Source organism: Lepidochelys kempii, chromosome 5 (genome assembly GCF_965140265.1).
Source record: "Lepidochelys kempii isolate rLepKem1 chromosome 5, rLepKem1.hap2, whole genome shotgun sequence".
Lineage (NCBI taxonomy): Eukaryota > Metazoa > Chordata > Testudines > Cheloniidae > Lepidochelys > Lepidochelys kempii.
Genome location: NC_133260.1, coordinates 47,732,756 through 47,759,066, shown reverse-complemented (window position 1 = coordinate 47,759,066; position 26,311 = coordinate 47,732,756). Strand labels below are relative to the sequence as shown.

Sequence of the window (26,311 nt, the reverse complement as noted above, 5' to 3'; positions counted from 1 at the left end):
CTTTTAGAAACGCTTTGGATTGCCAAGAGCCTGCTGCAGGCAGCTCCTAGGCAAACAGAGCCTTTCGCACAGTCTTCCCTGCTGTTGCCTCTAATGAAATATTAACTTTGGGACGAAGTGCCTGTGTATGCAGATGGGTGTGGATTCCCCCCAAAAGGGGGGGGGGGATTTTAAGGCGGGTTTCCCGCACAGTCCATGTGCTGGCTTGCAATGCCCCAGTCTCGTCCCGGAGGAGTCTGTCTGCTTGCGTTAGCCAAGATTGCCCACTCCCACGCCTTCAATTATTGATCGTGCGCTGCCTTCCTGCCTCTCTCTCTCCCGCCCTGTCTCTGTGCCTCCGCTTTCCCCGCCTTTACCTCCCTCTCCCTCTCTCTCTCCCGCTCCAGCACTGCAGCAGAGGGAGGACTGCAACGTGCAGCCCACACAACCCCTTGTCCGCCCCTCCTCTGGCTCTGTCACGCCTGGCGACTCCTCCAGGAGACGCCGCCGTCGCCAGCAGCGCCGAGCCGCGCCGAGCTCGGGAGGCAGGAGACGGTGACCAGCTCCGCACGCGGGGGGCGGCTGCTGGGTGCCGGCACCGCGGGGGTTCGGTGGGTCCTCGCGGGTAAGTGGCGCGCCCAAGAGTTTATGGGCGGTGGCGGCTGTTCCTGCCTCCGGGGCAACTTTTCCTACGAGCGAGCGTGTCCGAGAAGGGCTGCAACTTTCCCCCGGCGCCAGCAGCGAGCGGCTTTGCTCGCCGGGGCAGTGGGCGGGTGGGCTGCGGCTGGGGATGGTTTGCAGGAGCCGATGGTGGTTTCCCGGGGCGATCTGACTTTGGCGGGGGGGGGGGCGCTGGGCTACAGGGCGCTTCTCGGTACCGACGCCAGGCTGCCTCTCCCGGCGGTGGGAATTGCTTTGCAACTCGAGTGCCTTTGAAACCGACTCGCTAATGAAGCCTGGCACAACTTTTGCTTGCCGGAGGGCAGCGACTGCAAGGATCCGGTGGTCGGGAGGCAGCGGGAAAGCTGCCGAGGTGCTGGGGGCCAAGATGCATGGAAGGATGCGAAGGAGATCGAGGCTTGCCGTTGCGCGGGGGAGCATATCGTGGCTCACCCTAAGCGAGTAGATAAACGATAACCGTCAGATCGAGCCTTTGAAACCCGTCCTGCCTTTTCCCCCTTCCTAGGCTGCATGCCAGGATCGGGGCTCAGATTGGCCAGGAGGTTTTGTAGTAGCCCCCCCCCCCCCAACTGCCTCCGTTGCTGCTTCGACGCAAGGGTAGGAGTTGCCTGAAGCGTGCGAAGTTGTTGGTCTCCAGGTGCTTTGGGGACAGATCCTGAAGTGCTTACTTAAGTTGTTGCGGGCGGAGGAGGCTGAGCCACGGCAGAAGTCCCAGTGAAAGCCCTGGGGAGTTCTAACGGGCGGGCAGACTGAGCCTCCCCCCCGGTTGGTTTGCGGGACCGCAGCACCGGCGGGGTGGCGTCTGGAGAGAGCGGGGACGAAACGCGCCGCGCAGCCTGGGGCGCAGGCAGGACTCCCCGCGCGCGGAACGCGCCCCGGGGAGTCCTGCGCGCGCCCGGGGACTGCAGGACGCGCTTGGTGCCCGTGGGGTAGGGCTGAGTCATGCTGGCCGGGGCGGCCACGTAACATCTGTGCGCAAAGTGGGGCGGACAGATTGGGGGGGAAAGATGCAAACGAGATGGCAGGGTGAGGGTGGTCGTCTCCTCGGGAGATGCTGAGCGCACCCAGAGGCTCCCAGGCACGGGCAGCCTCCAGCGCTCCTTCCCGCTGATGAAGAGCGTGTACAAGGAGCGGGGGGGTTGCAGGAGGTTAGCACAGCACGTGGACCCCTACACAGGCAACCAGAGGGGGGCTGTGGACCGCCTAGCCTGGCTTGGGCTACGCTGCACTGCGGTGCCGGGAGCTAACAGCAACTTCTGCTTGGAGAGGAGGAGGGAAAGGGAGCTGTCCATGTGTTTGTAGGGTGCCACACTCCACTCACCATCAGAGGGATTTTGCTCCATAGGATGATTACACATGGATTCGGAAATGGACAGGTTCCTATTGAGGGATCTTTAAAAGCAACTTCCTGTTTAATTCACAATTGAGGGCAGAGGATTTATGGAAAGGATTAGCTAGCACAAACAGGACATAAAGTTGTAGCCATAGACTCCTTGAACGGAGTATAGTTCTGTGGAATCCCTGTTACTTTCCTGTATTGCATTGGAACTCTCTGGGTTTCATGAAAACATGCATTATTTAAGTTTTGTGATTAATTTTGTTTGCTTGGAAGTGAGCCCTTATGGGAACTGGAACTTCCATTATGCTGTTATGTAAAATATTCATTGTTCTTTCTGTAGTTAAGCATTTATTTCCCATTTCCATCGAAAACAAAAGATGAGCAGAGACACACTCCAGCCCTCTGTTCCCTGCTGTTTATTGAATTTTAACATCTTGCTAGTTGCTTTTTATCTGTATCATACCATTTGAAAATAGGCAGACTTCCTCTTTATAAATTTCAGGGAAGCACAGAATCTTATTTAAGTACAACCATAATATATTTCAAGTGGATTTTTGTATAGATTTGTAGGAAAGCTTGCCATAGGCCATATATTGACAAAGAGACAGTTTGCCAATTAACTTTATTGACAGAGCTAGTGCTGACAAGCATCTTTAAAAGAAACCCTTAAAAGGAAAAAGGAGGAAAAAAGATTTAAGATCTTTATTTTGGAAGCTTTTTTGGTATTATTAAAAGATGACCCTGAAGATCAATAAGCACAGACAAGGCACTGACTTTCTCAAACAACAGCCAGATGTAAACTCACATACCATTGGCCTCTGGGGGAAAAAAAAAAAAAAAATTTGCCTCACAAATGAGGTCAGAACCAAGTGCTTTCTGATTGTATACTGTATTCAGGAAATCTAATTCATTTTTTATGATGCAGTAAAATGAAAAAGTTATTTTTTCTCAGTTCTCAGCAACATGGAATAAACATGCCACATAGTAAAATCATCCATAAAGCTTGTAGTTATACTCTTAAAATGTTTTTATTGCAGATACAATAAATGTCATATCATGCCATACGCATGACCAAGACCACTATAAAATTGTCAGTTCAAAATACTGTATATAGGCTTGCTCGATTCATAAATTATTATACATTAATGCCTGATTTTAAATGAGTTAAGACAATGCTTTCCAAAGCACAATAAGTAAGCATTTATTCTCAGGGGCCCAGAGCTCCCATTGAAGTCAATGGGAGTTTTGCCATTGACTTCAGTGGGAGCAGAATGGGGTCTAATATGGTGGAAGTGTCTTTAAAAAATAAAACTTTTTTTTTGCATAATTAATACTGAATTAGTGGGGAAAAAATTCTAAATACAATAAAAACTGTTTTTATCTAGTAGCCTAATCACTTGGGCTATATGTTGCTGAGAATTTCTTGTGAGCACATGCATCACAGCATGCATATCAATGCTTGTTTAAACAAAAGCTCATCAATTAGATGAAATATGTTTTCAGATCTATGATAGGGAACCTGCTGCTGCCGTGGTATTATATAGCGCACAATGTTTTCATCTTTAAACAGATCGGGAATCATTTTTAAAATGTTGCAATGGATTGAATTTGGGGCTTGATTTCTTTAAGTGTTTATCCGTAATTTGCTGAACAAGAAATTTCTGTTTAGATTATTTTTATTAGTGTGCCTGAAATGTTGAGGGTAATAACAGTGCTAAGAAAACATTAAATCAAATTTTTAAATTTGTTTTAGATTAGAAAACCGCTTCAGTTACTGGAGAAAATATCACTTCTGCTTTAAAACTGTAAGTTTAAAAAATATGAGTAGCATTTTTACTTGATGAAATATTTATTTAGTATAAAGTTATAAAAATAGGATTTAGTAATCTCTTAATTTAATTTATCAGTATTTGGTTCTTTTACAGGAGTTATAAAGATTAAAAATATCTATTTTTGTGGAAATGCATACACTGCCAGACTTTATTATGCCATTTGTGCTCTGTATACAATTTAAATTTGTTGAAAAAGATAAATATCTGTTCATTAAATACAATCAAGCAAATATTTCTACAGGGCTGGTAAGATTAGTTTTTTAACAGGAGGACAACAGTTACAATTATAAAAAGTAAATTAAGCAAAGTATCTTTATCTCTTCTCTGAATCATGTTTGAATTCTCACTCCTTCTCCTTTTCTGCCTCCCCCTCCCCCCCCCCCCCCCCCCCCGGCAAATAAATGTTTACATAACTCAAGGCATAACCATAAAATTGCTGAAGATTCTATCCAGTGTACATCATGATATCACAGTGTTGTTTGATCTTAAGACTGAAATCCTATCAAAGTCTAACTGCATTTCTGCCAGCCAACAGTTAGCATTAAGGCTTTAACACAAAACAGCAAAAGCCAGAAAATAAAAAGCTAAGATGGCCATTCCATCTCTAACACTTCTAACTGAGCTAGGAATTTATAATGATGATTAATAATACCTAGCTCTTTCAGCACATGTGGCATGTAACATTATACAAATCAGAGATCCCTGCAAAATATATGCATAGTGGGGACTTATATCGGTTTGTGCCATAAATTAAAGTAAAGCAGCATCTCTGCTCCTCCTCTTCAGAAGCTCCCCTTTGTAGTCAGGTCTCTGCAGGTCTCAGTGTGTGTGCTAGGCTGGAAGAGCGGTCTGCTCCCCACAACTCTACCTGTAGGTTTCTGATTGGAAATCTGTACAGTAATTAATGCTATTGGTACCAGTATTGACTAATTCCTTAGGCTTTTGTTTCTACAGGGGCTCAGCCCAAAGTAATGAGCCTGTTTCTGGAGGAGGGATACCTAGGGAGCACCACAGAGGGAGCTGGCTACACAAAAAGTCCCAGGATCCATTGGGTCTGGGCATGACATCCTCTACAGATTGTCAGCCCCTGTGGGTCTCTGTGATGCTCTAGTGTAAACCTTTCATTTCGATGGGAGAAGTTAAGTACTTACTCCACAAAGTGCGCTTGGCACTGTGGAAACTTGAAGGAAGAATCTTTCCTCAAGCTATGGAGAGACAGTGCTGCTGCTCCACTGCCCCTGCTGCAGCCTCCCAGTGTGCTCATGGTTGCTGTGCGTTCGCTCTTGAGGTGGGGAAAATGGCAAGTGGCTCTCTGGATCTGCCAGTCCACTTGCCTTGTCATTGCTACTCCTCCAGCCTCCCTATGTGCAGGGGACTAGCAAGGCAGCAGGGAGCACAGCTCTACAGCACACAAGTTGCAACTCTTTGACCTCTGGAATCCTGCATTTCCTGGTAGTTGGTTCTATGTCCCTGGCCCTTCATGCCAGAATCACAAAGAGGACTTAGGTGTTGCAGTGCTGAAAATTGCAACCACCTAGGCTCCTTGCTGCCCAGTGGAATTCACAGCCCCAAGATAGGCTTTCCATACAACATATGGGAAGTGTTAGGCACCTAAAAAAGGGATTCTCAGAAGACAGCAGGCTGATCAGGGAGCCCCCTAAGCTAGCCAGGAGTGAAATGAGGAGGAAAGGGGGAGGGGTTTGGGGCCCAGAGCTACAAAGGGAGCTAGGTACCTAATTCCCACTGATGTGGGCCGTAGGCCCCCTACTGAGGAAGCAGAGGCAGGAGCCTCTTATGCTCAGGATTCTCTGCCATGACCCCTCTCCTGGAGTTAGGCGCTTAAGCCAGGTCAGCCCTGTCTCACAAAAAAGACAGGGAAAGAGAAACACACACCCCGCCTCACCCAATTATCGCCAGTAGCCCAGTGGATGGGGCACTAAGCTGGCATGTGGAAGAGCTGTTTTCAAATCCCCACTCTGCCTGATCCTGAGCAGGAACTTGACCCTAACTGTCCCGCCTCCTAGAAGATTGTCCTCACCACCAGGCTATTGGAGTGGGTCAATCTCTCCCATTGGAGCTGTTGATTCTCTGGTTGATTCATCGGGGATGTGGGAGAGTTCAAATCCCTACTCCAATACATAGGGTTACAGTATTGTCCATTGTTATGGGATTATCCCCTCTATATGCACACACAACTACCTGAAGTCAGACATTCAGAAAGTTGAACAATTGTATGCTCAGAGAGTACACATTGTGCAAGTCAGGCTGTGATTTGCCTCAGTGCTTTCTGTTCTCCATTGCATTGAAGGTTAACATAGTACACTTCCATATCCCATTTGACATCTTACTGCACATACTAACATTTTAAAAAATATTGTTTTGGCTTCTGTCAAGGTTCCTCCCCCACTCTGAACTCTAGGGTACAGATGTGGGGACCTGCATGAAAAACCTCCTAAGCTTATCTTTACCAGCTTAGGTCAAAACTTCCCCAAGGTACAAAATATTACACCCGTTATCCTTGGACTGGCCGCTACCACCACCAAACTAATACTGGTTACTGGGGAAGAGCTGTTTGGACGCGTCCTTCCCCCCAAAATACTTCCCAAAACCTTGCACCCCACTTCCTGGACAAGGTTTGGTAAAAAGCCTCACCAATTTGCATAGGTGACCACAGACCCAAACCCTTGGATCTGAGAACAATGAAAAAGCATTCAGTTTTTTACAAGAAGACTTTTAATAAAAAATAGAAGTAAATAGAAATAAAGAAATCCCCCCTGTAAAATCAGGATGGTAGATATCTTACAGGGTAATTAGATTCAAAAACATAGAGAACCCCTCTAGGCAAAACCTTAAGTTACAAAAAAGATACACAGACAGAAATAGTTATTCTATTCAGCACAATTCTTTTCTCAGCCATTTAAAGAAATCATCATCTAACACATACCTAGCTAGATTACTTACTAAAAGTTCTAAGACTCCATTCCTGGTCTATCCCCGGCCAAGACGACTACAGACAGACACACAAACCCTTTGTTTCTCTCCCTCCTCCCAGCTTTTGAAAGTATCTTGTCTCCTCATTGGTCATTTTGGTCAGGTGCCAGCGAGGTTACCTTTAGCTTCTTAACCCTTTACAGGTGAGAGGAGTTTTCCCCTGGCCAGGAGGGATTTCAAAGGGGTTTACCCTTCCCTTTATATTTATGACAGCTTCTTACTTACCAAAAGTGATTATGCTGTAAGGAGCAGAATTTGGTTCTTAATTTGACATGGATGCAGCCAAGTTATGCAACTAACTAGAGTAATACTATATACATTCTAATGGGTCCTGATTGGAACACATAATTTTTATGTCCATAGGTGAACTATGCAGTTAAAGGGATACTGTCAAGCTGAAAACTATTCCATTGCACAAAATTAATTAAAGTGCTTTCAGATACTGTCCTGCTCCCCAAGTCTTCTGTAAATTTTTGGGGTTTTACAGTCACATTTTCTTGTTTTTGTTTTTTTTAAATCTTTCTCTTTCCTGTTTGTATATAAAAGATCTATGGAAACTATCTAACTGAGTTTGTGAGGGAAAACTGTGAAATGGACTTTTCACAGAGGGCCAGGTCTGAAAGATATTTAGGTGCCTAACTCCCATTGATTTCAATAGGAGTTAGATGCCCAAATACTTTTTTAAAGATCTGTCCCAAAGTGCAGCCAAATGCATAAAATAAACAGAAAAAGATACTTTCCCCTTTAATCCCTTTCAGTTACAGTAAATTTCGGTATTAGCTTGCAAACTCTGAAGTGAATAGTTCCATTGAAGTCTCTGAAAGAGGCCAGCAGAGGAGGGGTGTATCTCGCGGGCTCAAGACATGTTGATTTAAACTCCTAGGAGTGCTGGATTGAATTAAAAACTGCCCTTTCCTGATGGGGATGAATAGCCTGCCCTGCTGGAGCTTGCCCTGTGGGTGCATATTTGTCCTGAATCAGGTCCACAACATGTAAAGGACTTTTTGGAATCTTTTTGGATAATAGTTGCTATATACATTCATTGTATTGTTAGCACTTCATCAGTGCTCTAAATTGTCTGAGGCCACCATAATATGAAATTCTTATAAAGAAATAAGTGTGCTGGAGTCAAGAACACTAATTGGCTGGTGAGGCAGAAAATTATTTATTAAATTGCTTGGCCCACTGAGGTTGAATGTTCTAGACATTGGATTATTCTTTTGGAAAATAACTGCTACAGGTAGGCCACTGTATGTTACCTGGACTTAACAAATTGTTTGTTTTTTCTTTTATGAATGGGAGTATCCATGCTCCCAAGAATGAGCTGTTCCTTTTTGGGCTGTCAAGCGATTAAAAAAATTAGTCGCGTGATTAAAAAAATATATTGATTAATCGTGCTGTTAAACAATAATAGAATACCATTTATTTAAATATTTTAGATGTTTTCTACATTTTGGAATATATTGATTTCAATTACAACACAGAATACAGTGCTCACTATATTTCTTTTTGATTAAATATATTTGCACTGTAAAAAACAAGAGTATTTTTCAATTCACCTAATACAAGTACTACAAGGCATCTGGTGGCACCTTAAAGACTAACAGATTTATTTGGGCATAAGCTTTCATGGGTAAAAAACCACTGCTGCATCTGAAGAAGTGGTTTTTTACCCACGAAATCTTATGCCCACATAAATCTGTTAGTCTGTATCTACAAAAACAACAAGGAGTCTGGTTGCACGTTAGACTAACACGGCTACCCCCGATACTTAATACAAGTACTGTAGTGCAATCTCTTTATCATGAAAGTTGAACTTGCAAATGTAGAATTATGTACAAAAAAAAAAACCTGCATTCAAAAATAAAACAACATAAAACTTTAGAGCCTACAGGTCCACTCAGTCCTACTTCAGTCAATCGCTCAGACAAACAAGTTTAGTTACAATTTGCAGGCGATAATGCTGCCTGCTTCTTGTTTACAATGTCACCTGAAAGTGAGAACAGGCTTTTGCATGGCACTGTTGTACCCGGCGGCTCAAGATATTTACATGCCAGATGCGCTAAAGATTCATATGTCCCTTCATGCTTCAACCGCCATTCCAGGGGACATGCGTCCATGCTGATGATGGGTTCTGCTCGATAACAATCCAAAACAGTGCTGATCGACACACATTCATTTTCATCATCTGAGTCAGATGCCACCAGCAGAAGGTTGATTTTCTTTTTTGGTGGTTCAGGTTCCGTAGTTTTCACGTTGGAGTGTTGCTCTTTTAAGACTTCTGAAAGCATGCTCCACACCTCATCCCTTTCAAATTTTGGAAGGGACTTCAGATTCTTAAGCCCTGGGTTGAGTGCTGTAGGTATCTTTAGAAATCTCACATTGGTACCTTCTTTGCATTTTATCACTGCAAATCTGCAGTGAAAGTGTTCTTAAAATGAACAGCGTGTGCTGGGTCATCATCCGAGATTGCCATGAAATATATGGCAGAATGCAGGTAAAACAGAGCAGGGATAAAACTCCCCCAAGGAGTTTGGTCACAAATTTAATTAACGCTTTATTGTTTCAATGAGTGTCATCAGCATGGAAGCATGTCCTCTGGAATGGTGGCCGAAGCATAAAGGGGCATACAAAAGTTTAGCATATCTGACACGTAAATACCTTGCAATGCCAGCTACAAAAGTGCTATGCCTGTTCTCACTTTCAGGTAATATTGTAAATAAGAAGCCGGCAGCATTATCTCCCATAAATGTAAACAAACTTGTTTCTCTTAGCGATTGGCTGAACAAGGAGGAGGACTGAGTGGACTTCTAGGCTCTAAAGTTTTATATTGTTTTGTTTTTGAGTATAGTTATGTAACAAAAAAAAATCTATATTTGTAAGTTACACTTTCCACGATGAAGAGATTACACTTCAGTACTTGTATGAGGTGACTTAAAAAATGCAATTTCTTTTATCATTTTTACAGCGCAAATATTTGTAATAAAAAATAATATAAAGTGAGCACTGGACACTTTGTATTCTATGTTGTAATAGAAATCAATATATTTGAAAATGTAGAAAAACATCCAAAAATATGTAATACATTTCAGTTCGTTTTCTATTGTGTAACAGTGCAATTAATCGGGATTAATTTTTTTTAATTGTGATTAATTTTATTGAGCTAATCGCATGAGTTAACTGTGATTAATTGATAGCCCTTGTTCCTTTTTCTTTCTGGCGCAAAATTGGCACATAAGCCTGCAGCTTCTTATAGCTATCTGAGAGGGCAGACAATAGGTCATCTCTGTGGCTAGGTGAGTGATCAGTGCCACTGCTCTCACAGCTTGGGAGTCTTCAAGGTTGCTCCCAAATAAGAAAAGTGGGGGAAAGCGGGGAGGAGGAAATTCATATTCATGCTCTGTGTTAATGTTAAGAAGTTTGTTACCAAAGCAACAGAATAATAGAATAAAGTTCAGGGTAACGTGTTATAAAGAATAAATGAGAAAATATTTGAAGAGCCAGTCAAAAGTGAACGGTAAAAGCTTGTATGTACTTTGTAAGCGTGTATAATTAAGGTGTTGATCAGGGCACCATACGCCTTATCTATGGCACACAGGGGACGTTATTGATGTGGCAGTGCTTCCCTGATTTACTGATAATCACGATGTCTTTAGTTGCTCAAAAAGCTAATTGTTTTCCAAAACATTCATTGTGATGAACGTGAATATGCTATGACTGTGCAGCCTTTTTGGATTCAAGGGACTGCTAAGGAGCAGGATTGATTTTATTCAAGGACAATATCAGTAAAAAGCCAGAGTGCGAAAGATTAATATCAAATCATTGAGGGGGAGAAGTGAAAGAGCTCATAAATTAAAAGGAAATGATTTCAGAGGGCAGCTTGCTTGAATGACACCTCAGTTTCCCTTGCAGTCTCATGGAGAGAGAATATTGTTGCTTTAAGGCTGACAAAGGCAACAATAAGTGTTGGTGAAAAGTTTGGAACAGTCTGAATCTTTCACAAAATTGCCTGTTCGTGGGGAACTGAGCAAGGTTTGGTAATTTCCAGAAACCTGAATTTAAACTCTTCCCTTTGTTTTCTAATATGCAGTACTAGAACATATCCTACTTTGCCACACTAGACCGTGAGTATGATGATGTCTATAAATCTAATAAAGCCTGCAGGTAATGTGGGAAGGTAATTAAATATTCAATGTACTCTCTGCTAGCTAAGGGTTTGATTTAGCAAACAAAATTGCAACTCAGGATTGGAAGGGAACGGTTGGTGTTGCCATTCCTTAATAAATCTATCCCTCGATCTACATAGGTCCTTACATGGCCCCCATTGCTGTAGTATCGAGCACTTTGTTTAGAAGGAGGATGTAGATATGTTGGTGTGAGATGATAGTTTATAGACACTCCCACCTAAGGGACAGCATTATGAATACAGGCATTTTGAGATGTTTTGGAAGCAGGGGTGGAGAACGCAGTGTAGCTGTGTGCTTCAGTTCACCACAGAAGCTCTCTAATTTGTTTTATTCAAAGTTTCATTCCTTTCTCATTCACTGGTTTGTTGTTTAATGAACCCCAAGATCATTTCCTGGTGTCAGAAGTGCTGAATGAGAAGGAGATTGCACTTATTCTGAGGTTCACTCCTGTGTGTGGAACTGAAAGCAGAGGAAAGGGGAGCAGGTGAAGCGGCAAACAGAGAAGAGCGGAGGCTCTTGTATGTATTTTGTGTCCACAGTAGTAACTCTATTAGCTTGAGAAGGGAAGGAAGTCAGGAGTGGATGTGCTGCAACCACCATCCCGCCTGCAGTTGTCAGGCAATCTTGCAGTGAACTAGAAAAGATTCTGACAGAGATTTGAATCGTATTTAGCAGCCATAGGGGCAGAGGAGAAAACTGATAGAGAAATGACCAATCTTTTTGTGTATTGTTGGGGAGGAAGCACTGAATATTTATAACCGCTTTAAGTTTGAAGAACATGAAAGCACGACGCTAAGGAAAATAGTGACTAAATCTGAGGAATATTGCATGCCAAAAAGAATGAAACCGTTGAGAGAGAGGTTTTTTTTTACATAAAGGCAGAAAACTGATGACCGCATAGAGCAATAAGTCACAGAATTAAGGAGACTCTGTAAAACCTGTGAGTTGACAGAGTCTCTGGTCAGAAGTAGAATCATTTGTGGCATTAAAGACAATGTGTTGAGAGAGACTACTCCATGAAGGAGATTTAACTTTCGAAAAAGCTCTTCAGATATGCCGGGCAACAGCACAAGCCAAAGGGAATACACCACAAGGGGTAATCCATCCACTAAGTACAAAAGCTACAGCCAGAAAAGGTCAAATCAAAAAGTGAAACCACTGCTAGGGAGGAGACTGCGTACAGATGGTTATGTGGAAGGTGTGGATCGCAGCATGGCCACGCTGTTTTGCCTTTGGGAAACTCTGTCATAAATGTGGGGAAAATAATCATTTTGCAAAATGGCGCAGATCTAAAATGTAGAAAAGTCAAGTGCATTCAGCTGAAGACAACATGGTTGAGGAGTTTTACATAGACCTCATATAATCCTGATGAGAGGGACTGGATACTGCCTATGAAAAGGAATGAAATAATTATTCCATTGAAACTGGACCCAGGAGCTCAGGTTAATATTCTGTCTGAACAAGACTGAGAGACTGAAAATAAGACCAAAACTGGGACCAACAAAAATAAAAGTAACTGGTTATTCCGGAACAAATATACCAGTGAAGATGAGGTGCATTGCTAGCATCAGCTATAAAAACAACATGTACAGGCTCCTATTCATTGTAGTGCCAAAGGAGGTGACACCAGTTTTAGGCCTGGCTGCCTGTGAAAACCTCAGTTTGGTAAAACGGGTGTTCTCACTACAAGATCATACTGAACCTGGCTCTGAGGCACTCATTTGGGAATATCATTGTCTGTTTCAAGGGTTGGGTTGCTTGCAGGGTGAAAATACAATCCAGATAAACAAACAGGTCCCTCCAGTTATCCATTCATGTAGAAAGGGCCATTGCACTCATGATAAACTCAAGAGTGGAAGCAATGCAACTAATACAAAAAATTGAGGAGCCACCAGAATGGGTGAGCTCCCTAGTCATTGTGGAGAAAAGTAAAATGCCAGCTATGCATGTGCTTGTATCCAAGATACCTCAATAAGGCTATACAAAGAGAACATTTCAAACTGCCACTCAGAGAAGATTTGCAAATGCACAATATCTCAGTAAATTGGATGCATCCTCAGGGTTTTGGCAGCTAAAATTAACTGAAGAAAGCTCAAAACTATGCACATTTAATACGCCATTTGAAAGATACAGATTCTTATGCTTATCCTTCAGTGTAGCTTCAGCACCAGTAGTGTACCACAAAACCATACTACGATCTATGAACATATTAACACTGTTGGTACGGCCAAAAGATGAGATCATCATCAGAGGCTCAATGGAAGAGGAGCATGAGTGTAGACTTTTGGAAGTCCTGGATGCAACTAGAACTGCAAAACTCAAACTTATTAGGGGAAAATGTGTTTTTTGTGGTTACAGAACTGACTTTTGTTGGGGATATTATTTCCAGTGAAGATGTAAAACCTGATAAGGGGAAGGTTTCAGCCATTGAAATGATGCCATGTCCCCAGTCAAAGAAAGATGTCCATCAGTTCCTGGGAATGGTTAATTATCTTGGAAAATTCATACCTAATCTATCTACCAAAGCTGCGGCTTTGAGAAAACTCTTAGAGAATAAAACTTAATGGTATTCGGGTACAGAACAGGAAGAATCATGAACATGTTTGAAACAATAACTGATACAAGAGCCAGTGTTGAAGTTCTGTGGGCCAGGAAGGCCTATTAAAATCTCAGCAGATGCTTCACAGCCTGGGTTAGGTGCAGTCATTTCACAGAAAAATGTGGATTGTTGTCAACCAGTGGCCTATGCATCCAAATCACTAACTGAGCAGAAACCATTTACACACAGATTGAGAAGGAGCTTTTAAGAATATTGTTTGTCTGTGAGATATTCAATTAGTATGTTTATGGTTAGATTTTGGATGTTGAAACGGACCACAAGCTCCTGGTAATGTTGTTTGGCAAACCACTAAATGATTGTACCTAAAGGATTCAAAGAATGATGATAAAGCTGCAAAAGTATAATTTGGTTGTGATTTACATGCCTGGTAAATTCAGGTTCACTGCAGATGCACTTTCCAGAGTGGTGTCTCCCACTATGAAGCCAGAGAAGACCCTAGAGATAGGCTTGCATCTCTCTGTAGATATAATTGTAAAGTCAATTCCTGTAGCTAACGGGAAACGGCAACAAATAAAAGGGGAAACACAGAAAAATGAATTGTTGGGGATCCTTGAAGTGATAATTAAAGGGTGGCCTGAAGAAATAAGCAGTTGCTGTCCAAATATAAGAGACTATTGGAACTGCAGACATGAACTTACTATGATAGATGGGATGATTTTCAAGGGCAGCAAGGTTGTAATACCAGGTAGCCTGCAGAAAGAAATGCTACAGAAGAGGCATGAGGGTCATTTAGGAATTGAGAAATGTAAACAATGAGCACGAGAGGTGCTGTCTTGGCCGTGGATCAATCATGACACTACTAATGTGGTAGAAACTGCTTTTCATGTTTTAAATACAAGCTATGCAAACAGGCAGAACCTCAGAGTCTTCATCCAGTTCCAAAAAGGCCTTCTGAGAAGATAGGCACTGATTTATTTACCTGGAAATCAAAGGATTATTTAATAGTCACAGATTATTATTCTCTGTATCCAGACATTTGCACACTGCACTAGTGATAGCCAGCATGAAGAGAATCTTCTCCAGACAAGGAATTCAGATGAAGTCTTTCGTGATAATGGGCTATAGATTGGGATTTTTATCACAAAACATCAAATCCAAACTACCCCCAATTGAATGGACTTGTGAAAAGGTCTATACGGATGGTAAAGAACCTTATGAAAAAAGACTTTCTCCAGTGGGGGTAATTTGTATATAGCTTTATTGGTTTACTAAAGTATACTTCTGGAGGATGGCTTTTTTTCCAGTTCAGCTGTTAATGGGAAGAAGGATCAAATCTAATTAACCAATCACTGATGACTTGCTGAAATCTCATGACAATGAAATCATATGGAAGATGAAATATAATTTTGACAAAAGAACCTGTGATCTCCCATCTCTTAACCCAGGTGATAGTGTGCCTGAAGAATCTCACCTCTGTCATTAAAGAACAGCTGCATCCAAGGTCTTATATAGTCCAGACAGACCAAGGTGACACGTTTTGATATAATCAAAGGGGTCTAAGGGCATGGCTACACTGGAAACTTCAAAGTGCTCCTGTGGGAACGCTCCCGTGGCAGGGCTTTGAAGTGCGAGTGGGGTCGCGAGCTCTCCTAGCACTCCTGGTAATCCACCTCCACGGGGGGATTAGCTCTGAGCATGGCTCCCAGCACTTGGAGCCTGTCTACACCAGTGCTTTAAATACTCTGACTTGCTGCGCTCGGGGTGTGTGTGTGTGATTTTCACACCCCTGAGCCAGCAAGTCAGAGTACTATAAAATGTAAGTGTAGACAAGCCCTAAGAATAATCGTAGGAAGTTCCAAAACACTGACAGTAAATGTGGACTCTGGCATTTCCCAATTGACTGACCATTCATCATCAACAGACTAATGAGAAACTGTCAAGGAACAAGAGAACAACTCTGACTCTAATGAAAGGTTGATACTGAGAAGATGAGAGAGGGAGATTAAATATCCTGAAAGACTCATAGAGACTTGCTCATCTACCTGGAGAAAGGGTATTTGAGGAAAGTGAGTGGAAAAGATTCACTCCAGAGTGGTGTGCTGTTGACCTCTTTTTCTCTCTAGGTAGTTGACACATTGAGTTTATGAAAATGTACAAGGTGGGTTGAGAATTGAATGTATGTGTTGTTGTGTTATATATGTATGTAAGAGCTAACTGGATTTTTTTTTTTTAGGAGGGAAGATGTAGAGATCTGTTTGTGCAAGATTATAATTTAGAGGTGAAGAACGCATGGTAGCTGCATGCTGCAGTTCACCACAGAAGCTTTCTAGTTTGTCTTATTAAAAGTTTTTATTCCTTTTCATTCATTGGTTTGTTGCTTAATGAACCCCAAGATCATTGAAGAGGAAATGCAATAGGAAACATTTTTATTTAGTTATTGGGCAATTAAGACTCAAGTTTTAATAACTGTGCAGAATCCTCATGTCCTTTACATGTTTCCTTTTATGCCAGTTCCTTTTCATAGTATTTTTCCCGTCCCCACCCCTTCTAGCTTCTAGGTTTATACCTTCAATTCCACTGCTTGACAGTGATGGGTCATGACAACGTCACTTAGGAGCCATATTGTTCCTAGTGTGCTCCAATTCCATGATACAATTCCACTCTCAGGGTTTCTTGACTTCCCCCCAGAAGGTAACTGCTCTCATTCCTTCTGCCTTGTGTACGACAGCACAAAACTTGCTTTGATAGCACTTGTAATATGCTGTTTGTTTGGCAGCAGTGAGAATCAAATCTGTGATTCCCCAATATACAACAGTTTCAAAATCAAACTAGCCCTAAACCTTCCTTTCGTTAAGGGTATTGTTTGTTTGTTTATTGCTTTAATTGTTTTACTCATGATGCCAGAAATATGGATTGTGACAAATCCACAATCACAGTTAATAATATTAGCAGAACTGCATGGTTTGGTTTTGTTCTTTGCACATTTTTAAATTTCCTTGTTAGCAGCTACCCATTCCACACACTGGTGTTCAGACATCTGAGCCCTCTCCCCTTGTCCTCAGAGAGAGTACTTCCATTGACTAAGTGGGAATTTGATCAAGTGGAGAAGTTTGTTCTTCTTTGTTGATGTCCTTATGTAAACAGCTACTTTAGGCTTGCAGGTTTGTTACTGCTTCTTGTATTATAACTGGATGAATAGAATGCAAGGAAGGAACTGCAGATATGCAACATAAGCCAGATATTTTGTCCTGCTTTGAGCAGGGGGTTGGACTAGATGACCTCCTGAGGTCCCTTCCAACTCTGATATTCTATGATTTTATTTGAATCTGCAGTTGAGTAGCTGAAATTGCAGTATACGTTTCCTGTATGTTACCACAGAGGAGACTCAAAGACCTATCTGTAAGGTAACAGATCTACCAGTGAGCAGAGGGAGCCTCCCACTAGTGAAGCAGGGAAGAGTTGTGATAAACTGGTCTCTATTGGAAGCTGACGTTGACTTTTTTTCTAGTATTTTTCTTTGGCTGCTGTCAGAACATCTCCATATACTGTACCAGGTTTGGGGGAGAAATGAGTCAATTGTTTTGGATATATATCTGAGTAGTCACTGTTTTGAAAGCTGATTATTCAAAAATTCCTTTAAAGAGGAGAGAGAGAAACTATGTAAGAGGGAAGGATCCTGAGTAGAGTGGCTAGCTCATGTGCCAGGAATTTGAGGCTGGCAGGTAATAAATTAAGACCACCAAGAGTTTAGTGGAAATAATGATGATCTGGGCAGCTAGAAATACTGAAACAGGCCCTACAGCCTCTAAGTCTGGGTTGAGAAAAAATAGTGTGTCTTGCTGTTTTAAAAAATAAATTAATGGTGTTAAATGCAGAATGTTTTCTGGAATGAAATGTGTGGGTCTCAGCTCACTCCACCATATTGCAATAGGGACTTAGACATTTTTCAGGTTGGCAACTAGGCTGTTTTCAAAATAAACCATTTTAAGAGGTTCCTCTAGACTGAAAAGTGGTTCCGTCTTAGTTCTGCTGCCTTAGAGCCTGCATGACTCTAGATATTGGAGTATTAACCATATGTAAGGCTATGATTTTTGTCACAGAGGTCGTGGAAGTAATGGAATCTGTGACTTCAGCCCCGGTGGCTGGGAGTTGCAGGGTCCTGCCATCTCCTGCAATGGCCGGAAGCTGTGAGGTACCCCCGTAGCCTGAGGCAGAGGACCCCCAAGCTCTGAACCGCCATTGGCAGTGGGGTTACCCCGCAGCTCCCTGGTTGCTGTGGTGGGGCAGGGGGACCCTGGAGCTCTCAACCACCCTGTAGCTGCCCAGTCCCAAGGAAAGGAATGTGGTCTCCTCACCTAGAGCATTACTTCCAAAATACTTTGAAAGACAGTGAGAATGTGTGCACATATTGTGTAAACAGACCCATCAAGCTAACAAGGGGTAGAGGCAAACCCCAGGCTATCGCAGTGGGGGAGGAGATTGACAGTTGCATGTCTAATGGTCATTCAGTTGCTCCAGAGGGAGCAGGAACTGAAAAATTTGTGTTTTAGCAGATATAACTGCAGCAAGGGATGAAGCAGCAGGACACTTCCTTCAAGGCAGACTCCATGTTGTCTATCTCTCAGCTGGAAGTAGACTTTGACCTGGAAAGATGCTTCAGTTTACACTTGATGATTGGTTGGTGAAGTGTAGAACTCCAAGACAGTTTGGGGTTTGTATCCTGGTTGGTACTCATGCCCTTGAGTCACTGCAGAACAGATTGACGCTTACCTTAGCAAGAAATAACCCAGCTCTCTGTTTCAAAGTTTTGGAGGAAAAAACCTCTAAAATTTTCCTTTACATCCTCCACCGCCTTCAAATCATAGAATATTAAGGTTGGAAGAGACCTCAGGAGGTCATCTAGTCCAATCCCCTGTTCAAAGCAGGACCAACACCAACTAGATCATCCCAGCCAGGGCTTTTTCAAGCCGGGCCTTAAAAACCTCTAAGGATGGAGATTCCACCACCTTCCTAGGTAACCCATTCCAGTGCTTCACCACCCTCCTAGTGAAATAGTGTTTCCTAATATCCAACCTAGACCTCCACCGCTGCAACTTGAGACCATTGCTCCTTGTTCTGTCATCTGCCACCACTAAGAACAGCCTAACTCCATCCTCTTTGGAACCCCGCTTCAGGTAGTTGAAGGCTGTTATCAAATCCCCCCTCACACTTCTGCAGACTGACTAAGCCCAGTTCCCTCAGCCTCTTGTAAGTCATGTGACCCAGCCCCCTAATCATTTTTGTTGCCCTCCTCTGGCCTCTCTCCAATTTGTCCACTGCCCTTCTGTAGTGCGGGGACCAAAACTGGACAGAATACTCCAGGTGTTCCCTCACCAGTGCCGAATACAGGGGAATAGTCACTTCCCTCGATCTGCCTTTTGTATATTTGCCTCCAGAAATGATTACATTTTGAAGAAGAAAGACATTAATTACTGGATAGTAGAAAGATTTAAGTAAAAACAATCAGATTAATCACCTGTCCTGTGATAATTTATCAGCATGCGTTCTTCTTTCTCGGTTCCCTTTTTATTCGTTTCATTCATAGACATTTCCAACGAGGGATGGTATGAAGTTTATTAGGATATATTACATCATGAGTTAATACTAATAATGTCCATGTAACAACATATTTTCTTGCTGGTTTAGGAGCTCATAGTTGGTGTAGACATTTGGCTGTAGATGTGTTACTTTTGAACATTTATAAATAGTATTTTCTAATGTCAGTTCAATAGAACATGCAGACACTTTCCTGAAAATGCAGACAACGCACAGGTTTTAGAATGAACTCTGAAGATGACAACATGCATTCCCTTTTGAATGTACATTTCTAAATATACAAGTCACATCCCGTTTTGTTATCTACCGTCTTTCACTGTGGGTTTCATCTCATGAACTATTTAATTAGCATTTTGTAGCCAGGATGTTGGGATTTTTTTTCTCACAGTTGGGGTATTTTTGTGGGATTTACAATATTTTTGATTTCTGAACAACAAACCAGCAAGTTGCAGTAACAATAGTGCATCTTGATGTAGTTGCTGGGTAGCATGCTGAGAATACAGTACTAGGAAAGCCCTGCAGGAAACTGGATGAAATGGAAATGATATCACCTGGCATATACTTGATATAGAATTTCAAACTGTATCATTTATAAAGCACCCTATGTTTGGCAATTAAGAAAGCAAAAGAAAACTGGGGTGGATAAGAATCCAATTTAATTTGTTCACAAAAGGGATGAAGCTGTCTTATTTGTACTTGTTAAACAGATGCTTGAGGAGAATTTAACTTGTTAGGTTAGTGTTAAAATACAATAAACTCCTCATTAAAGTCCCCTCCTGTCCATCTCAGATGTACCTGCTCTTTAAGAAGCAAACAAAACTATCTCCCTCATTTATAATGTGAACATGCACAATCTGCTCCAATCTTTAAGGCAATGTTGTGCAGCGTGTTACGTTTTGTTTTGTTTTTTTAAATGGCAAGAAAGTTCTACATGCAATAGTGAGCTGTTGTAAGGTAGGTCACCAACCGTATTTATTTCTTAAGGAAAAAAGGACTCGTTTACATTCCAATAAAATGATACAGAGCCTTCAAACTGTGCATTAACATTAAGCATGCAGAAGCAACATTTCTGGGAAAAGGTTAACCATTTATAGTTTTCACACATTTTTCACATATATGTTCGGAAAATATTGAGGATAAATTTTGTCAAGGCACTTCTAATCTGTCCTCTTATCAAATGATTTTCACTATACTGCTATATAAACACTCTCACCATCATGCTTGCTTATAGCTCCCTTCCCTGATCATTGAATCGCCATGTCTTGACCTCTTACAATCGCCCTAGCTTTTGTGTGCAAGAACATCTGGTATTATCAACTCCTTCATTGTCACATATTTCAGAGTAGCAGCCGTGTTAGTCTGTATCCGTAAAAAGAAAAGGAGTACTTGTGGCACCTTAGAGACTAACAAATTTATTAGAGCATAAGCTTTCGTGAGCTACAGCTCACTTCATCTGATGCATACAGTGGAAAATATAGTGGGGAGATTTTATATACAGAGAGAACATGAAACAATGGCTAAAACATCTCCAATGCATCATCAAGGATCTACAACCTATCCTGAAGGACGACCCATCGCGCTCTCTCAGATCTTGGGAGACAAGCCAGTCCTTGCTTGCAGACAGCCCCCCAACCTGAAGCAAATACCAGCAACCACACAACAAAAACACTAACCCAGGAACCTATCCTTGCAACAAAGCCCGTTGCCAACTGTGTCCACATATCTATTCAGGGGACACCATCATAGGGCCTAATCGCATCAGCCACACTATCAGAGGCTCGTTCAACCTGTGCATCTACCAATGTGATATATGCCATGATGTGCCAGGAATGCCCCTCTGCCGTGTACATTGGTCAAACTGGACAGTCTCTACGTAAAAGAATAAATGGACACAAATCAGATGTCAAGAATGATAACATTCAAAACCAGTCGGAGAACACTTCAATCTCTTTGGTCACTCGATTACAGACCTAAAAGTGGCAATTCTTCAACAAAAAGACTTCAGAACCAGACTCCAGTGAGAGACTGCTGAATTGGAATTAATTTGCAAACTGGATAGAATTAACGTAGGCTTGAATAGAGACTGGGAGTGGATGTGTTCTTACACAAAGTAAAACTATTTCCCCTTGTTTATTTCCCTTCCTACTGTTCTTGTCAACTGCTGGAAATGGCCCACCTTGATTATCACTACAAAAGGTGCCCCCCCCCCTTGCTGTCCTGCTGGTAGTAGCTCACCTTCCCTGATCACTGATGTTACAGTGTGTATGGTAACACCCATTGTTTCATGTTCTCTGTGTATATAAAATCTCCTCACTGTATTTTCCACTGAATGCATCCGATGAAGTGAGCTGTAGCTCACAAAAGCTTATGCTCTAATAAATTGGTTAGTCTCTAAGGTGCCATAAGTACTCCTTTTCTTTTTATTGTCACATGATTTCTAATGAACCATGAATGTGTGATATTGATAGCATTTGACTCTATTTATTAGTGGGTAATCTGGCAGACTGGTGTGCTGTGTTTTTGTTTTGTTTTCTCCTACAGGTAGCAAATGTACAGAGCTACATGTAGGGTGAGAATGATCTCCAAATTGGACAGGAGTGCTGTCAGGTGAAATGCATTTTAGCCTCATCTTTCCTGAACTTTGTGTGACCTTGGACAAGTGACAATGTCTCTTACCCCATCTTCAAAGTGGGAAAATACTTAACTACCTCACAGGGGTAAATGAGGATTAATTAATTTGCATAATGTGTTTTGGAATGGACAATAGGTGTTAATAAGCACAAAGTATTTGTTGTCTATACACTCTAAATACTGTGAGACAAAAGCTAATCACCGTCTTGTTGTGGTTTTTAGAAAAGCTAAAGCAATGATTAAGTTTACGAAAGGGGACTATTTGTGTATCAAAATCAGAGGAGACCCTGAACTTTTGAAGTCTCTGCTATTGGAGAACAGAATCATTAATATGCTCTGAATCAAAGGTATGTGGTAGGGATGTGAGTAATACCTCTGGATTTAACTTCTGTACCAATCTGGCTTTTTTTGTTTGTTTGTTTGTTTGTTTTTTTGGCATATTCATCTTTATACAAACTTGATCTGGGGTAAAAGACTATTTTCCATTACTTAGATGTGGAAATGGCCAATCTTCCTGGTCAGAGCTCTAGTCCGTTATTTGCCCTCTCTGTCTCCCCCTCCTGCTACCTCTCCCCTCAATTCCACTGAAGCTTCCCCTCATTCCCCCTCCCATTATCTCAGTACATGCCCATGAACTCTGAAGCCTGTTACTTGGGACCTAGTTATCCTGTGAAAGAGTAGTATTTATACACTGTCATATTAACACTTCTCCTGTTATGCTTCCATTTTTCTTTCATAAAAGGTAATTACTCACACAATGACCTCATTAAGATTTCCCATATTTTGATCATTTTCTTTTGTCTGAAACCGTTAAGAAAACAAAACAAAAATCTAGCTAAAGTTGATTTCTTATCTTTTCCGCCACTCATAATATTGTGAAGAGAGATATGGAATGGACTGATCTGTTCTTTTATCTGTGCACTGAGTAGCACTGGATGTTTTTCTTTAATAAAATGTGCTGATTTTTTTGCATTTGTAAAACTGAAGCAGGTTGTGCAATAAATGTTTCATTAACTGGTTGTTTGAAGGAGTGAAAGGATACCCCTGAGGCAGCATGGTTTAAAGCAGTGGTTCTCAAACAAGGGTGCGGGGCCCACTGTGGGGGGCTGCGAGCAGGTTTTGGGGGGTCCACTATACAGGGCCAGCATTAGAGTTCATAGAATATCAGGGTTGGAAGGGACCTCAGAGGGTCATCTAGTCCAACTCCCTGCTCAAAGCAGGACCAATCCCCAATTTTTGCCCCAGATCCCTAAATGGCCCCTTCAAGGATTGAACTCACAACCCTGGGTTTAGCAGGCCAATGCTCAAACCCCTGAGCTATCTCTCCCCCTTAGGCAGAAGGCCTAACCCCCATCGTGTGGGCTGAAGCCCAGGGCTCTAAGCCTTGCCACCTGGGGCTGAAGCCAAAGCCTAAGCAATTTAGCTTTGCAGGACCCATCGTGGCATTGGGGCCCAGGGGATTGCCCTGCTTGCTATTCCCTAACGCTGGCCCTTGCTTTTATATGCAGAAAAACAGTTGTTGTGTCACAAGTGGGCCGTGGAGTTTTTATAGCATGGGGGTGAGGGGGTTCAGAAAGAAATAGGTTGAGAACCCCTGGTTTTAAAGGGTTAAGTCCAGTGCTCAGAGTACAGGATTTCCAAGTTCTCGGTCTCTGACTGGCCTTAATGCTTTTCACTTTTATGCTAATATTGTGCCTTTTATGATAGAGTGGTCTCCATTAAAAAGAAAATATTCACGGCCAGTGCTGTCTGAGAAAACAGTGTTTTCTAATGGTGACTGTTGGAGGTAAATATCATTGCCCCTAATTTACAATGGGAGAACTGAGGCACAGAGAGTGACTTCTGTAGATCAATGTCAGATCAGAATTAGAATTTAGGTCTCCTAACTCTCAGTACATGCCCAGTCCAATAGACCAGAAAACTCTCCCAGGCAAATCACTTAAGCCAAATTTTTCAAAGTTGGATGCTTATAATTAGACACTTACACATGTATTGAAGCACTTAAATAATCTGATTTTCAGAGATGTTGGGCATCCACAGCTCCCTGGTGACTTCAATTGGAGCTGGGGGTGCTCAGCATTTCTGAAAATCAGTCTCTTAAGGCATCCAAATCCAAAATAGCGGCATCAATGTTTGAGCCTCGGTTTCTGTGTTGTAAAATGTGGATGATAATAGTTCCAGCCATGGGCAGTTTGTGAATAACACCATACTAGAGTGCCATCTTAGGGTCAGACTAATAGTATTTCTGCTCTGCGGCTGTTTGAAATCAGGTATTTTCTTCTCTACCTCTGACAGAATATTTCATCTAATTTTCTCAATACTCAAAACCTTCAATACTTTCATTCCTCAATGAGCTCAACCCTAAGCATACGCAGCTGCATAGGAACCTGTTCATTCTTTAATCCCATCTGAATAATCAGTTGTAAATGACACTTTCTCCCTGCTGATATGCTGTTTGCCTCTGGCTGGACTGTGCGGAGTTAAATGCATGTGACTCCTTCTTATATGGCTGTTGCAGATTCATAGTGAAGAAAATTCTCTTCTGAAGGCGGAGGTGGTAGAAGTGAGTTGTGTGTCTGGAGGCAGCAAACATAGCCAGACATGAATCTTGCTGCCTCATGACAGGATATAGCGTGATACTAACTGGAAGAGGAGGACATAGCCTCTGCTCTCATTCAGGAAGATAAATCTAGCAATACGTCTTGTTACCCCCTCAAAAATCTAATTTCAGCTGCCTCCAAATAAGTCAGGCAAGCAGCATCTCTTTAAAGGAGTTCAGTTAACATGCACCGACTTTAAATGTTACCTACCTAAATGTTGATTTTAAGTCAGTGGGAATAGTCTCCACAGTTTACATCTCCATTTTCTAGGTCAACAGTTCAATGAGATAAAACAAAAAGCCAATCTCTTTTGAACATGATCAGAGTAAAATACAGTGTGCGCTGCCTGCCAAGCTCCACTAACTGCGTTCTAGCACAGTTAAATAACGAGCTACACAGGAACTGGCTTATGTCACCAAGCTCTGATGCTCCTTCCTTGTACTGATGGCTTCTTCCCCTTCAAAGCACAGGAGCTGCTTTTACTCATTACCTGTTTCTACTGAAGCATTTATTTCATCTCTCTTATGCACACACTGCTCCTTTCTTCCTGTGACGCACCGTGTGACTTCTTCTCTCCAATGGGGTAGACTTAATCATAGAATCTCAGGGTTGGAAGGGACCTCAGGAGGTCATCTAGTCCAACCCCCTGCTCAAAGCAGGACCAATCCCCAACTAAAGCAGGGACTTGGAACTGAATGGGGCCACCTCCTTCCGTCCTGCCAGTGAGACAGCCTCTCCCTAGAGGGGCTTTGACCGATGTTAGTAGTGTTCTTTTTACTGATATATTGATTTGTGAAAGGCTATTTGTGTGGGGATACTGGATGAATACCAATGAGGAAGCAGGCTTTAAGCCATAGAGATCTGTAGCACTACTGAGAGCCTAGTAAAGGCTCTGTTGTTTTGTTGCCCAGCAAAGGCAACAAGAACTGGTTTCATTCAAGGAAGAAAGAGTTCGTGTGGAGTAATGCTGGATTGTCAGAGCTAGCATCATCTCTTATGTCAAGCTTATGGTACACAGCGATATAACTAAAGGCAGCTAGTTTTGCTGCTGCAGCACTAAAAGTGCAAAATGAAATGTTTGAAAATGGAGAGAGTGAACTGGGAAGGGTTTTTATTTTCAACCTGTTTATAGCATGTCGCAAACAATGAAAAGTAAAAAGTGTTACAATTTAAAAAAAAAAAAAGAGATAAATGCCCTAGATGGGTGGCACAGCCTCACTCAGAGCCTGGAAAGCAGGGGGTTAAAAATACCAGGGAGTTAAAACTATTTTTTTAGGCAACTAGATGTTCTCTAGCCGCTGCCAGCGTTTATACATAACATTGTGTCAAAACTCCTGCTCTCTTATCAAGGTTTAATGGCAGCAAGTAGCCGATTACCCAAGAAGATAAGGACATATACCAGCAGCAAAGAGCATGTGAGAGCTGGCAGACTATATTAGTTTAGGACTGAGAACAGTCTTGGGGTTGTCATTCTCTAATCACAAAGATGATGTATACCGCCGGAAAAGGGATATTGTATGTGTGAGCGCGCTCGCTCGTGCGCTCTCTCTCCTCCACAGAGTGTATTTTTCCAGCAGGAGCTAAACACCTGTATTTCTTCTGATATATAGAAAGCCTTTACTCTTAATTCCAAGGTTTTGCACAACCCTGCTGTGCAAGGCCCTCTCTGACATTATCATAAGCTCACTGATCTCCGCTCTCTGATCTGACATGTGCTGTGGCATCTGTCTGTTCTGGTACATATATGGCCCCCATCTCCATAGTACTTAAGCATCATATATGTTTTGAAAGTAAGGAAAGACCACTCAAGTCTTCCAGTCTGATTCTGCTGTATTTTGCAGGACTTACTCTCTCTAATTTCCAACGTCTTGTTTAATGACTTTTTGATACTTTAGGACAGGGTGCCTTGCCCACTG

General features: G+C 42.2%; 1 protein-coding gene across 4 annotated transcripts in view; it reads left to right on the top strand.

Annotated features, from left to right (window-relative positions):
- The first annotated feature begins 430 nt into the window (after positions 1-430).
- The window catches only part of SV2C (synaptic vesicle glycoprotein 2C), a 213,967-nt gene continuing 188,086 nt past the window's right edge, over positions 431-26,311 (top strand). For 3 of the 4 annotated variants that reach the window (XR_012158914.1, XM_073344194.1, XM_073344196.1), the window contains exons 1-2: positions 431-604; positions 3,753-3,804. The gene's annotated coding sequence lies outside the window, so the exon portion shown is untranslated. The remainder of the gene's footprint in view (positions 605-3,752; positions 3,805-26,311) is intronic. The other variant, XM_073344195.1, reaches the window with a different exon arrangement.